The sequence below is a fragment of the Rhinopithecus bieti genome, unplaced genomic scaffold (assembly GCF_001698545.2).
Source record: "Rhinopithecus bieti isolate Rb0 unplaced genomic scaffold, ASM169854v2 scaffold_1252, whole genome shotgun sequence".
Classification (NCBI taxonomy): Eukaryota; Metazoa; Chordata; class Mammalia; order Primates; family Cercopithecidae; genus Rhinopithecus; species Rhinopithecus bieti.
Genome location: NW_016803479.1, coordinates 372956 through 389024, shown reverse-complemented (window position 1 = coordinate 389024; position 16069 = coordinate 372956). Strand labels below are relative to the sequence as shown.

At 33.5% G+C, this 16069-nt stretch overlaps 1 long non-coding RNA gene across 1 annotated transcript; it reads right to left on the bottom strand.

Annotated features, from left to right (window-relative positions):
• Positions 1 to 5967: 5967 nt before the first annotated feature.
• Positions 5968 to 15804, bottom strand: LOC108537151 (uncharacterized). Its single transcript, XR_001887725.1, has 3 exons — positions 15647 to 15804; positions 15134 to 15216; positions 5968 to 6130 (listed from the first exon to the last, which is right to left on the bottom strand). It is a non-coding gene; the product is annotated as an uncharacterized LOC108537151 (long non-coding RNA).
• Positions 15805 to 16069: the final 265 nt, after the last annotated feature.

The window sequence follows — 16069 nt, the reverse complement described above, 5'->3', positions numbered from 1 at the left end:
GGCTGGAGTGCAGTGGCCGGCTCTCAGCTCACTGCAAGCTCCGCCTCCCGGGTTCACGCCATTCTCCTGTCTCAGCCTCCCGAGTAGCTGGGACTACAGGCGCCCGCCTCGTCGCCCGGCTAGTTTTTTGTATTTTTTAGTAGAGACAGGGTTTCACCGTATTAGCCAGGATGGTCTCGATCTCCTGACCTCGTGATCCTCCCGTCTCGGCCTCCCAAAGTGCTGGGATTACAGGCTTGAGCCACCGCGCCCGGCCTCTCTTGAGTTTTTTAAAATTGTCACGAATCCCCAAAATTTTTCCAAAATATTCATTAAAAGAAAATCTTATATAGGTGGACCTGCACAGCTCAAATGCTTGTTGTTCAAGAGACAACTGTATTATATATACATGCTTAAGTGTCTTGCAATCTCACTTAACATCATATTCAATAGAATATTTTTATTTTTTGTTTCTTAATAATTCAATCAGTATGACAATGCAATCAATCATTTCAATATAGTTAGACTTTTAGACTATCTCTAGTCTTAAGCTAATGTAAAAAAATGCTGCAAATAATTGTGCATATATCATTTTACTGACTAATCTTTTTATTTTTTCCTTTTTTTTCAATTTTATTTTGCTTGCTTCTCTCATCTTGCTTCGCTATACTTTTTTCTGTTTTTTTAGTTCTATCCATTTTATTTTTTGTTAATATAATGCAGCGAGGGGGAATTTTATTCCTTCTTCTTCCTTATGCTTGCTAACTGTTGCTTCATTTTCTCCTCTCACCTTACTCTAAGAACTCCTTGAAAACTGATTTATTTTACTATTAATAAAGGCTTTTAATGTATTTCTTTTTTTTTTCTTAATTTTTGGCAAATTGTTGGACCGCAATTGAATCATCTCTTTGGAAACAGCTTTCTTTTTGAGCTCATTTGCAGGTTGATTTTTTTCTTTTCCACAGTCATTGATATTGTTTTACAGTATACATCTTGTACTGATTACTTTTTGATTAAATGTCTTTGAATACACGAAAATTTTCTTCCCCCAGCTATTTGCTGTGAAGTGCTCAGGGTCATAATTCAGGAAGTTAAAACTTTTTTTTGGATGACCAAGAGTTGTGTAGATGAGTTCTTTCCTATTTTATGTCTCTCTACATAGTATTTATTTTATTTGACCACCAGCACTGAATGTCTCTCTGGTTTGAAGTGCAGAGTGCTTCCTGAAAATATAGCTACTTTTATAGATCTCATCCAGCCCTTCTTTCCCTAAATCTCTGAACTAAACAAGGTCTAGCTCCTGCTTTCAGCTTTTATACCCATTTTTTTTTTTTTCATTTCACATAAAGTAAAATTTTGGATTGTACCTTCAGGGATTGCTCCTCAAATTGAAATGATTATTCTCTGTACTCCTCTGAGCTCTTTCAAATATCTGAGTATTTGATATTTTGAAGACAATATTTTGGGATAGCTGTCTCTTCTTCCCCCATCCTTAATCTTGGGACATCATCTTACCTTCAATCCTAATCAAATACATTATGCCAATTTTTTCATAGATCCTATCTCAATAGTTTCTTGCAATATTTTTACTTATAGTTTAGAAGATAAGAAGCTAAGCCTGAAAAAATAATCACTCAACTTTCGTTCAGACAATTCAGAAGTAACTAAGCCAAACATTCAAACCAGGTATGTCTGACTTCAAACACCATTCTTTTTTACCATAGACAACACTGCTATAGAAAACATTTTTCATAAAAATACAGTTAATGATGGATATTGAGGTAAAATCCAATCTATGATACTATTTATGAGTTAGAAATAAAACATAAATAGATAATAAGTATGATAATATTGTTACATTTGTACTATGAAAACATTTACTGTTTTCTAACATTATAAATCGAGGGATGTACTTTGCAACTTAAAGTCTTTAACATTTATGGATTGATTTTGCCACCCACAACCACAACTCCAGGTACCATTACAAAAGAAAACTCTTTAAAATGACTTTATGACTTTTATCAACTGGCCAAATTCTTAATCACATAGGTGGAAAAATAAGCACCCTACCTTAAACTCGATGTAGAAAAAAGTATTACATAGCACATTACAGCAATAGATAAAACTTCCTCAAAATCTTGGTAAATAAATGCTCCACTGAGCAAAGCACTTGCATTAAGCTCTCTTTCAAACAACAGTGTCTTTCTCATTAGATTACTGAATACCAGTGTGACCTGTTTACAAAACAATGCAATGGACAATTTGATTTGAAGTCTATCACACCTTAATTTAGAATAAAAACACACTTTTCCTCCTCTTCGTTCACATGTTCAAGTTAGTCTTTGGTGGTGGTGGTGTTGTTTAATAAGGATTTTTTTAGAGGCCTAAAAGGAAATGCTTTCCATTTTGGAAAAATGCCTGGAGTTGCCTGGCTGTATGTGTGATAAAGCAGTATATAAATCTAAGTTGTTGTTGTTGTTAATGGGATCTGTTCTCACAAAACGTCATTGTATGAGCGGCTTTTATGCTGAGGCTGCCAACAGGAGGGAGGGAAGTGGAGATTTTACTCTTGCTTTAAAAGAAAATAATCAGTCTGCAGGTGGCTGCATAGTGGGATAAGCAAACGGACTAAGTGTAGCACATAGTTTTCCGCACAGAATAACACCAAACAAGAATGAACCAGATAAAGATCTTTTGTACAAGCAGTGTTCTAAAGAAAAGCTTTGAGCTCCTAACTCCTCATGTTTATGCAGGAAAATCATGGTATGCTTAAAATTAGATTTTTCTCCACAGGAACTTCTTACTATAATGTAGAACTGAAGCAGTATATAATTTTAACACTTCTATTCTTCCAAATCATCTTAACCAATTCTGAATCAGTGTTAGGATGTTATCGGCCAAAATGAATCCATGCTCTTTGATCTGCACTGTCGACCCTAAGATCAGAGTCAATTCTTTTTTTTTCCCAAAAGAATTTGTCCAAGGTTCAGAGTTAATATATAATTTTATTTAGCTCTAAATAGGAAATGATTTCTTGAAAGGAGAAAGTAGGCTTAAAGCAGTGTTGAATTATTCCAAAGAAATGCATTATTTCAGGTTTTTCATAATCTTTTATTCAACTCAACATTATTGTGCAGTTGAAAATATTTGGATCACCCCATGGAATTTGGAAAATATGTTGCTTCAAGTCTGTAGGACAATGAAATCAGGATAATTTCAACTCAGTCTGATTATCAAAGGTAAGTACTTTCTTGAAAAATACTGCCAGATACCACAGCTTGCTGAGGGAAAAATGAGAGATGCCAAAATTCATTTCAAAATACCCCATGCGTTTGGAAAAGAGTTTTAGCAACAACAAAGGTGTTCACTATTATAAGATGTTCAGCCGCTTACCTCTAGCTTCAGAGAGTCTATTCCCTGTTCTTGTCACCTAACTCTCATGTTGGGAGGCAGCTGAGTGGCCTCCACGATAACCATATTGCAGAACAAAAGAAAGAAGATGAGATGGAAGAGTTCCAGCTTCAGCCCAGAAGAGCCTGTGAGCTGGTGCCAAAGATAACAGAGTAGCATCAAAGGCTGTATGGGACAGCTGCACTGGCAGGGAGCTACAAACGCAAAAGAGAGAGGGAAAGGGAGGAGAGAGAGACAGACAGAGAGACAGAGAGAGAGAGAAACAGAGAGAAAGACAAAGACAGACACAGAGAGAGAGAGACATTGAGACATTGAGACAGAGAGAGAGAGAAAGATACAGAGAGGAAGATCTTGAAATATTTATATTGTAGTATCATGAGTTCTAAAGGACACAGGAGAAACAGAAGGAAGAGATGAAAGACAACAGAGAAAAATAGAGAAGATGGATAGAGGAATAAAGGAGGGAAAGTAAAGAGAAAAAAGGAGGAAGAGAGAGAGAAGTAAAAACAAAGAAGGGAGGGTGAGAACCCTGTGCATGGTGACAGAAAGCAAGGTTGCTGGACTAATTTAAAGGTCCTAAAAACAATGAAATGGATCATTAGGAAGCTGGTCATATATTTAGGTTCCTCCTCAAGCAATTGGGAGGGCAACAATCAGCTCTTTTGTTAGAATTTCCTTCAAGATTTTTTTGTTAAATATGTCAACCACCAAAACAACAATTGTAAAAATAAAAGAGAATCCGTGCTGAAAATAAATCAATTCTAACTTTGTTAGGGAGTTTAACAGTAGGTTAGGGAAATGAGGAAGGTGCTGAGTGTGTGTGTGTGTGTGTGTGTGTGTGTGTGTGTGTGTGTGTGCGCGCGCTTCAAGTTGCTGACAATATATTATGGAAATGATCAGTTATGAAAGATTAGGTTAGCTAATGAAAAGCTAATAGGTAGAATATTTGATCTACAGCAGGGATTCTCAACCAGGGGCATTTTTTCCCTCTCCAGAGACATTTGACAATGTCTGTAGACATTTTGATTGTCATGACTGCAGAGTGCAACTGGCAGTTGGTGGACGCAGGCCAAGGATACTGCTAAACATCCTAGAATGCAGAGGATAGCACGACAGAGAAATACACAACCCAAAATGTCAATAGGACAGAGGAGGTTGGGAAACCTTGATGTACAGTTAGAGAGACGTATGTTTAGATTTGGATTAAACACTTTGCTGGTTGTGTTACCTTGGACAAGTTATTTCAGTTCTTTGTGTCTGAGTTTCGTCATTGATAAAATGGAGATAACATTATTTCTTCAACATGGTGTCAACCTTAACCCTGTGTCTGGCACTAGACTGGTATGCAATAGCTATTATTTCCTTTTTCCTTCTTTCCATAATCTAAGTGTGGGATGAAGTAAAATAAAATAATAGCAATTAGTGGATAAAATATGCCCCAACATTTTTTTCTACTATGTATGGGAAGGTTAGAAATAATGCCAGTTTTCATAGCACATAAAGATGCCATAAATTCTTGCCAAAACAAACAAGTAAATAATAGAAATGAAGTTCTCTGAAAAAATTAAATGGGGGGCCTTTTCTTAACTGAATATATTAATAAAATATAACATTTTTATTGTTTTAACATTCATACTCTTGTATTCAATGCCTTTTTTCTTCATCTAAATCCTAGGCTATGTTCTCATCTGTAGGCACAGTTTCTCTTTTCCATGATGTACCACACATGTAATGCCCTGTTTAGGACTGTAATTCCTACTGTGCTGTAAGCTTGTGGAAATAAACTGAGACTACCCAAAAGAGAATGAACAAATGCTGTTTGTTCACTACTTGCTACAGCAAGGAAGTAAGTCAACATTACTTACATTTAGCACAGACTCAATGCCAGCCAGAGGAGTGGGAAAGCTTTCCAGTAGGAAAAAAAAAAAAAGGAAGGATTCCGGTATACCTTGACTGGGGATGGTGGCATAGGGAGGCTGGAAATGGAGTAACTAAAAGTAGAGCATTCTATGTCATTGGTTAAAAGCGATCTATTTGGTTTTCTCTGGTTGGTCCTAAGTTGGAAGTAGCAACAAAATTTGGGGAAACTGTCAGCTATTGATCTGATCAAATACTGACTGTTTGAGACTGAAGACTACAGAAGAGGTGATTTGGCTTCTTGAGCTGGTTGCTGAAAGCATGAGTCAGAATTCTAGTTTAATATATGGTCCAGCTGCTGTCCATTTGACTATTTAGCTGTTCAAGCTCTCAGAAAAGAGATATAATGTTTATCTTACTCTGTTTCCAAAGCTGAGTTGAGCAAGTTAAAAGTAACAGTGACTAAAAGAATGCAAAGAAATGCCCAGTAGTGAGTAAAGGACTTGTATTCTAGATTATATTCCTTTCTTTTAGTACTCGTTTTAGAGATCTCCAGTAGAATAGGTGGTAGTTAAAATAGAAGAATCACATAAAAGCAGGCCTTCTGATTTCCAAATAAACCACATGGATCTAGGAAAAACACATACATTTTATTCAACAAAGATTTATTGAACACCAAATATGGATTTAATCCTTTGCCTGTAAGGAGTTCAGATTTTATTGAGGGACATAGACGCATAAAAAGACAATTATAGACGTATGTTCCTGGCCTTGATAGAGTAGCAGTCTAGATTTCTTCTCTTGCCTCAATTAATTTAAAAGCAGGACAAACTATATAAACTTGTTTTCAATCATTGAAGAGTAGGCAGCTCAGCAGAGTGACCTTAAGAGAAGGAAAATAAAGTAAGCATAGCAATTGCCCAGCCTGCAGCTTGGACAGTTCAGGTAGACGTTAGAGCACAGAAGACCCCAAATGGGGCCCAGTCACCTCCCTAAATTGAAGAGACAGAGTTTATTCAGAGTGGTCCCTCAAGTCTCTAGCTGAGTAATGGTCAGTAAAGATAAGGAAGAAAACCACCTGAGGCTATGAATAGAAACACACAGGAAAGGGCAGGTAGGATGATGATCAGAGTTGACACAGGGGTTTGGGAACTGTGTGTTCTCACCAACCAGAGTAGAAAGACCTTGAAACTCATGGAGAATTGAATAGAGTATTCAGAAAGGTCCGCTTTGTAGACAGGACAAAATGCATGTACCACCAAAGGAAAATAAAGTGAGTATATTGAACCTCATAAAATTTAAAATGTCTTCTTTTCACATGATGATGTCAAGAAAATGAAGATGCAAGCCAGAGACAGGAAGAAAATGTTTGCAAAACAAATATTCTAAAAAGGGCCTGTATCTAGAATATATAAGGAATTTTTACAGTATAATAATACTAATTATCTCCCTCCAAATAATTTGTACACTTTAGCAAAGAAGATATATGGATAGCAATTGAGTACATATCATATAGAGATGCTAAATTTCCATTGTCATTAGAAAAATGCAAACTAAAACCACAGCATACCACTACCCATTTATTAAAATGGCTAAAATGAAAATGACTGCTTATCGAATTGTTAGCAAGAATATAGAGATTGAAATTCTCATACATTCCTGGTGAGAATGTAAAATGGTACAAGTGTTTGGGAAAATAGATTGGCATTTTCTTAAAAAGTGAAATATATACCTACAAAATGATTCTGACACTCCATAACCTTGAGAGGAAAATGAAAGCAAATGTCCACACAAAGACTTGTATGCAAATGTTGGTTACAGTTTTATTCACACACCAACTTTTATCAACAGGTGATTGGATAAACAATTTCTGGGGTTTCTATGCAATATAAATTCTACTCAGCCATTGAAAGGAACTGTCACTTCTATATGTACCAACATGGATGAAACTTAAAATAATTGCCGTGACAAAGTCAAACAAAAAGGAATTATGTTCTATGTTTTCATTTATATTACATGTTTAAAAATACAAAATCTTCTACTGTGACAGAAAGTAGATTGGTGCTTGCCTGGGATTGAGGTAGGCGAGGGAGAGGAAGGGATGGATTACACCAGGGCAGGAGGACATTTTACAGAACGATGAATATGTTCATTATCTTAGTTGTAGTCATGGTTTCATATAGTGTGTGTGTGTGTGTCTGTGTGTCTGTATGTGTGTGTGTCAAGACTCACCAAATTTTACACATGTAGTGTGTACAGTTTATTATGTATCAATTATGCTTTGATAAAAGCTGTAAAAACTGATCGGTTTATTCCTGATCAACAATGTTGAGGTACATTTCTTCTTTTTGGAAAACCTTATTTCTTAGTTTTATCAAATTAGTTTTATACTATGCTTTAGTTACCTTTTTTCTTCTTATAATATTAGGTATTCTTGTTCACTCAACTTAATAAAATCAGCAAGCTTAATATATTCTCTATTTCAACAATTAGAGAATATATAACCAAATTTACAGCAAGTTTTGAGGGGTTTCAAATATTTCTGTATGGAGTCGGGTAGGCAGCAGATTGATTTACCTTGGAGAACAGATACTTTTCGGAGGTAAGAATAAATTTCTAAAAAGAAAAAATAAACCTGAAAAAAATATAAGTTTAACATTTTTTATAAAAGTAAATTTGAGATTCAGAAATACTTTCATCAAGAAGTTGAATACAGATAGTGACTTCATGAGGTAAACAATTTTAGTATGGTTTGGGACTGGGTTTATGATGTGGAGAATTTTTAACATAACCAATCATTTCAGTTGCACATATTAGGTATACATCTAATAAGGCCAAATTTATATATTTAGTAAAATAAACAGGATTACAATATTTCAAGTGAAATGATATTTTAAAGCATTAGTCACTTTTAACTAATCATGATAAGCAACAGATATTGATTTGTAAATGAATACCTTTTATTTCTGAAAGCAATATCTGCATGTTTTATTAAAAGTAGTAGGTATTTTATAAATCAAAATTAATTTATAACTCGATTTATCGTTATATTGTAAAACTGAGCAAATTACTCAGATCATGAAAACAAAAAACTTTGCCAAATTGTTACACAGAAATTTCAAGCAATAGTGTTTGGTTAGTCTTCACTCTCCCAGTTAATTGTTGTTATCCCAAATTTTGTGTATAGACCCTGTTTTACAATTGTTGGGAGCCACTGTATAACTGTATCTTTGGCCTTATTTTGCTAGTTCCTCCATTTGCTTTGGATGCTATAACGTTTTATTTGCTATGTCTGAATTAATAGCTCTGTTCCAATAACAAACTAAAATGTTCTCCAGGCAACTTCAATATCCTAAGGAAAACATGGTCCAAGCAATCTATTTTCTGACACTCTTTTACACTTACCCATCCACAGTGATGGAAAAAGTGACATAGTATAGATCTGCAAGTGACAGATTCCCAGTCAGGTTTGTTTCCCCAGCCCTAAACTCACTTAGCAACTCAGACCAAAGAATTTGCTGATGATATCCTATTCATATACACATAGCCCAACTTAAACACATTCTCTGAAAATCAAAATGACACAAATGTCCTAAGAATCTATACATAGTTAGAGAACTCTTGCAAAACAGCAAGAAGTAAAGGTTAACTCTCCTAAATCATATTCTTTGATATTTCAGCTTCTCTGACCTAAATGACTCCTACTTCTTAAGTCTGTTGTAACCCATGTACTGAAACACATCCACAAAATCAGAAAGATGCCAGAAAAAGACATCAAATGAAATTCAAAACAGAAGATAATCAGTGAATTGGTAAGAATCAAATTAGGCAATTCTGAAACATGTATATGATGGGAGATTGTAAAACAGTGATAAGAGAGTCAGTGGACAATAACTGATTAAAGTAAACAAGTTAATATTTTCAGAATAATTTACTTAGCAATGTTATACAAATCTCTCAACTAGAAAAGGCAAAGCATCTTCATAACCTAATTATTTCAAAAATTATATTAGCATAATAATCCAGTCCCATCCTTGGCATGGTATCGCTATTGAGTGCTTCAGTTGCCATGACGGCAAAATCATTTAGAGAAAGTAGCTGTTCATTTTTATAAAGAAAGCTTTTTAGGGTATCAGAGATAAATAAAATATTTTGATTGAATAAAAATGGTTGCTATAATATGTTAGTATAAATAATCCCAAGGAAAACACTTTTAAGTAATTAATTACTTGATATTTACAATGGAATAAAGCACATTAAGAACCTTATGATAAGGAATTAAAACACAAAATACCAAACAAAGGAAAACTTCAGTGACATTTTAAACATTTCTGATGTTTCAGCTTAGCGCTAAAGTTAATGATACGCTAGATGCACAGTGTCTTACACATGGTATATTCTCAATACATCTCCATTGAAGAAATGGAAGAAAAAAGTGCCCATATAAATCCTATAAATCTTAAAATTATATTTATTCTATTTTTCTCATTGCTATTGAGTTTCAGAATGCATTGTGCTATGAATCATATTTCCATATAATCCAGTAGAAATTGAGTATATGTGCTTATATTTTAAATAACTAAACATATTAAAATATTGACATAGAAAAGTTTTACAATGAAATGTCTGTAAGGAATAAGGAATATAATCAATGTATTACAGATTTAAAGTGTTTTGGTTGAGGTCACTAGAGTCCAACCCTGAGCTAAATCTATTTCATTAACTAACGGCAAAATATTGATTTAAGCTCCAAGAAAAGCTGAAAAGATAAAAGTTACGTAATGCTGAGATTAATTTAGTTACTCACAAATCACATGGTACCAAATGAATATTTTTAAAGAAACCTGACAGAACAGGAATTTTAATAAAATAAAATATGAATTGTCTTAATTAACTTCAAAGAAGTGTAGTAAGCAAAACTTCTATCACATATTCTCTGTGCAAAAGAGAGATAATTATGAGAACAAACTATTTGTTAAATGATATTTTGGGTAATTTATATTTATTAACTCTGAATTCTTACAACATCCCTAGGCATTTGCATATTTTATAGGGGAAAAAATACCAAAAACAAACCTTTCGTGTTCATCCTATAGGCAATCTCACTGTAGATTCTTTGCAACTACTCTGCACTGCCCCTAGGTTGTTACAATTTATGGGAGTTTGGTGCCAGGAGGAACACCAAGATCTAAGCTGTCATATTTTTGGCAGTTTTTTTTGTCATGCATTTTCACTTTCCAATGGGCAAAACTATAAGACATTTTTTGGCAGTGCAATTCCTGTATATTACCTCTATATTTCAATATTTTATGATGTATAATTTGAGGCATTTTAAAAAGCATTATTAAATGGTATTACTATAATTCAGTTTGAGGCAGAGTGATATTTTTCATAGCATCTCTGGGAAACATCATGTGCTTATTAGAAGGGAAATATTCTGACATCAATACCTTAGGCAGTTTGGTCGAAAGAGAAATGCACTTGAATATGATTCTCATAATACAGACAATCATAGCTGCATTTCAAGTTCAGAAAGGAGGAACAGCTTTACTCCTAAATAAAAATAGATATTATGTCAGAAGGTTTTAAAATCCATGCTCTTTAAAAGCTACAATATTCAGAAGCCTGGAAAAATAATCTGATATAATCCAAATAAACACCCCTGTCTGTCACATAACCTTTAATTATGATCTGGCAACTGTAATTTCACCTAATTAGAAAAGGTGAACCCAATTTTGAATTGCAAATTATATCTTTTATGAAAGCTTTTATGAAATTAAGTCTTCCTTAGACTGACAGACTCAGTCAGTATGGTCTGAGGTGCCCTATGATGTGACACTTTTGATAAATCAGTGAGCCATCTCAAAAAGCTTCTAGACGGAACCAGTTACTGGTTTTAATGCTAGTAGGTATAGCTTTCCAATTAAGACTTGCAGTATAACGTATGAGGGTTGGCACTCTAACCCCTCCAATCTCCCTGAACTCTTGTTTTCTCATTTGTAAATGGGGATGAAAATTCCAACATTTAAATGAAATTATAAGAGCTAAACAAGAAATCATAGGAAAATACTCGGATAGGCACTCAAATCATTTTAACTGAATTTAGTTGCAGTTAATTCAGGATTGTATGCTTTTGATAATACACAATTCTACTTAGAGTAAGGAAAATCTTTATTAAGAATAAAAGCCTAGACTATTTTTTAGTTTTACAATATACAGAAATTAAAGTTTCACAGGTTGATTATGTAATTTTACTCAATAAAATAAATTGAACAAAAAAGAGTAGAAGTTTTAAATCCTCTAAGATCTTTAAAATGACTAGCCTAATGAATTTTGGTTGAACAAAATGTTATTTAAAAATATATAAGTAAATAAAAATTCGCAATATTCTATTGAGGTAGCAAGTGAACATACATTTTTTTGTGAAAGAACTTATTATGAAATTTACAAGAGAGAGGAAAAGTTTTAAGATTCCGTATATATTAAAGGCACAGTCCAGGCTTCAGATTTCAGCTATTTCAAACCTTATCAAAAAAACTGACAATTGTCCTAAAATGAAATTATTTATTTTAAAAATAGGCATCCTAATCAACCTTCAGAATCTCTGAACGACAACAACCAAAATTTCATTGTATTAACAAGAGCAAACATCAAAAATATATATTGAATTATTTTTTCTCTACAGTTTTAAAATCACAACCAAGAAAGTTTTTTTTTTTTGTCTTTATAGTCTATAGAATGATTTCAAAAAGTTATAATGCAGAGAAGGTTCGTAGTGTTTTAATGCAAAGCTTCGTAGGTTTTAATATGCCTAAATAAAATTGAGAAGTGAACCTTACTACTAGGTCTCATCTTAATAATGTATTGTTTTGTAGTTCTGTTATCTAGTGAAAATAAATGAAACAAAACACCAGCATGACAGCAAACACAGATATTCTATGTTTTCTACTGGTACTCCCAGAGAATAGAAGGTAGTCCTGAAGAGAAAAGACTTTTAGTAAACGTGAGAGTCTTTTAGCAGAATTTAAGATGTTGTTTTTCAAATATAATTTCAAGAGAATTTTTATAAACTTCTCCCTACTATTGCAAAAGGCATTCTGCAGAAAATTCATCATCATATATTGTGCAAGGAGAAATATGGGCATTAAAATGTTCAAAGAGTGTTATAACTTTTAATTTTTTATGTCAGATGTGTTTTGACAATGGCTGGAAGAAAAAATATATACAGTTCATTCACTCTATAGTAAAGATAGAAAGGTTTAAAGGTTGAAGCTTGAGGAACTAGCAAAAGATCTTGTGAACTGTAACAAATATATGTAGAATATTCCATAAATTTAAGAAAAGAATCAATATTATGTTAAAAGAAACCATTCTTGATAGGAATAGCACAAGTACTAGTCTCAGAGTTTCTGGATAAAGATTTAGCTATGTTCTTTAGGCAAGGATTTGTAATATACATGAGAACATGTTTCAATAATGACTATCATGTATGAATTGATACTGTTCATTCTAAATATTTTTCATTAAACTTAAGCACTAAGCAAAGTCAGTCATTTTTAAGATTTTATTAACTACAGAATGAGGAATTATATAAGATCCACTAGAATATAAACAAATGAAAATGTTTTACTATAGGTCAAAACAGAAGCAAAATTTCACCTTCCCCTGTTAATCCAAGGTCAGGAATAGGTAAAAACATTAAACTTCATCTAACCTATAAATTCCCATTAAAATAATTCTCATTAAAAGTAAAAAGAAGTTGGTTTGACAGTTTTAATCATCAATAAATTAACCAAACACTTTAGTATGATGTTAATATATAGCAACAACTACTCAAATATTAATAGGTTTTGAGCTGACCACCTTGAAGTATTTCATTTTTGCTAATAATGATAAATAGTATTTTTGTGCTATTGTAAAGAACTGGCAGGTAGGAATCATATCGGTACATATTAAAATATCAATAATTCTGTTTCTGTTTTTATTTAGTCACTACTTCATTTTAGTCCACTAAGCTGAAATTACTTGCATAGGGGTTACCAAGGTCTGACAGCTATGTTGGGGAGCACTTGCAGTCAAGAAAAATAACCTATAGAACTTTCTTGTGAGGGTTGCCAATAAATTTTTTTTTACGGGTGATATGCTTTCTTTCTGTTTCTCTTTTTTTTTTTTTTTTGATACTGAGTCTCACTCTGTAGCCCAGGCTGGAGTGCAATGGCGCGATCTTGTCTCATTGCAACCTCTGCCTCCCGGATTCAAGCGATTCTCCTTCCTCAGCCTCCTGAGTAGCTGGGATTACAGTTGTCTACCACCATGTCCGACTAATTTTTGTATTTTTAGTAGAGACAAGGTTTCACCATCTTGGCCAGGCTGGTCTCGAACTCTGACCTCAGGTGATCCACCCTCCTCGGCTTCTGGATTACAGGTGTGAGCCACTGTCACCGGCTGATACACTTTCTATATAATGTACTCTTTCCTGATTTTTTTTTTGCTCTGAGTACATTGCACATTTTCTTTCACATAAAATGAATCATGCATTCATGAAAGTCAAAAACAGGTGCACTTTTCTATCCTACAGCTAACTTATAGTTTTTCATTACTTCGCAACCCTTGAACATATTCTTTTTTAGAAATATGTGACTGGATCTTTCTGACATTAACAACTGCAGGAAAATAAATTCAGGTTTTTCTTTATTCCCTCTATTTGCCTATATTAAACAAGGAAATAAAACAAGTAAAATAATGTGAAAAGCAGAAGCACACTCACAAAGATTTACCATACCTCTGATGACTTATTACTTTATATTAAACCATAAAGACCTTAGGAAAATGTATTTTTATGTGTCTTTAGTGCAATCACATTCATTGCCAAAATTAATGCTTTTGCACCAGACTGCATGGGTTCAAATCTTGCCTCTATTATTTATTATCTGTGTCTACTGGAGCAAATACCTTCCTTTCTTTGATCCTTTAGACTTCTGAGTTTATAACATGGGAATAATAACATCTATCTAGTAGAGTTTTGTGATGTATACATGAATACAAAAATATTGTTAGATCTGTTTTTGATATATAGCATATTTTCAGTAAATATGAACCACTATTATTATGTGACTTGGATCTCTCAAACAGATTGGAAGCTACTTTATGACAGTGGTAAGGAATATATCTATTACTAGTCTGGTACTCTTGGTATCTCCAAAAGACACTGAATATTTCATGATAACAATGGTATTGGCAACAGTAACGACATTGTTACTTGGCCATACATATATTAATAATAATCATCTTAAATATAAATAGAAGTGTTAGTCAAACTTTGAAGCCTTGAATGACATGATTGATGCATTTAGTTGGGTAAAATGAACAGTGAATGCACACAAAATGAAATGATAAGAAGTGAAAAAATAAGGAAATAGAAATGAGAAAGATACTTAAAAAGGGAAAGAAAGGCAAATAGTAGAAAATGGCTTATGTTTTTCTCATTGATGCTTCCCCAGCCCAGAATAACCAAGAATAAATACAAATTCTCCAATCAGACACACAGGAATTATAAATAGTACAGTGATATTCATCCTAAAATACCTTTTTCCTGAAAGAAGTAGTTGCATTTGACTCTTATTACATATAAGTTCATGACTTTGAAAAGAAAAGCTGGTTTTTTTTATAGTTGTGTTTGTTGTGTTAACACTAATTTTAAAATCTTCCTAGGCCACAGGGGTCAAATACTAAAGAAATTTGAAAGCTCTATCTTTAATTTGTCCCATTCATCTTTAAGGAATTTTAAGAAATCTCAACCTAGTAATTTTTTGTGGAATTAGATGAGCTGTTTTCATGCCTAAAATATTCAACATCATTATCATTCAAAATATTTTTGAGCACCTACCATATAAGAGCCATATTAGAAGTGACAGTGGTATAAAGAGACATGATACAGTTCTGCCGATAAGGGGATAACACAGATTGTACCTGGAATGTAATAAATAACACAGATCAGCAAATGGTAGGTATGAGTGATACAAACTAAACTTTTTATATGAGTTCCACATGCATAGTAGAAGCAATACTGTTGTTACTGCTGGAAGTTTTCTCTAGAAAGGCTTTTCAACAAGTGTATACCTTTCGATGAGTATATTTGTTTCTGTCACAACAGTATTACCAGTCTACAAATGGGAGGTGATGGAATCAAAGGATTATGAGAAGTAAACTATAAATGTTTATGATTTCTGCTCTGCTCAAGTGATGAATTGGCACAGTAATATTTTCAGCCCTGAGTTTTAGCCCAGGTTTTGCAGCTAAGCTAAAGCAGTTTCCAATCCAGTTTTACAGCAATATAGAATTTCTTTCAAATAACAGTGATGATCCTCCAAAGTTAATCTGCAATGTTCAGCCAGTTTACCTCTTGTTGAGACAGAAGGAGTTGCATACACTTTTGAGGATATAGGCTTCAATACGGTTCCTTAATGAAAGTGAAATTATCCAGGAACATGTAACGTGATGTGACATGGTTGATAGGAGTATATTTAGGAGACACAGGAAAAAAACAAGAGGGGGTTACGATCTCTAGAAAGAAAGAAAATATGTGTCTCAAGCTATATATTTGTCATATAAAACAATCCCATACTTAGATTTCAAGCAAAATATTACACAATACTAGAGCAGGAAATACAAATGTTATAATGCTATCTTTATATTTTCTAAAATCCCAAATTGCTAAAAAAAAAACAATGAATACCAAAGATTTTGCAACAGTCTTACAAATATAAGCAAATTCATGGTCATCACCAGGAAATTAGATGCAATCAAACTATATGTCAATTGT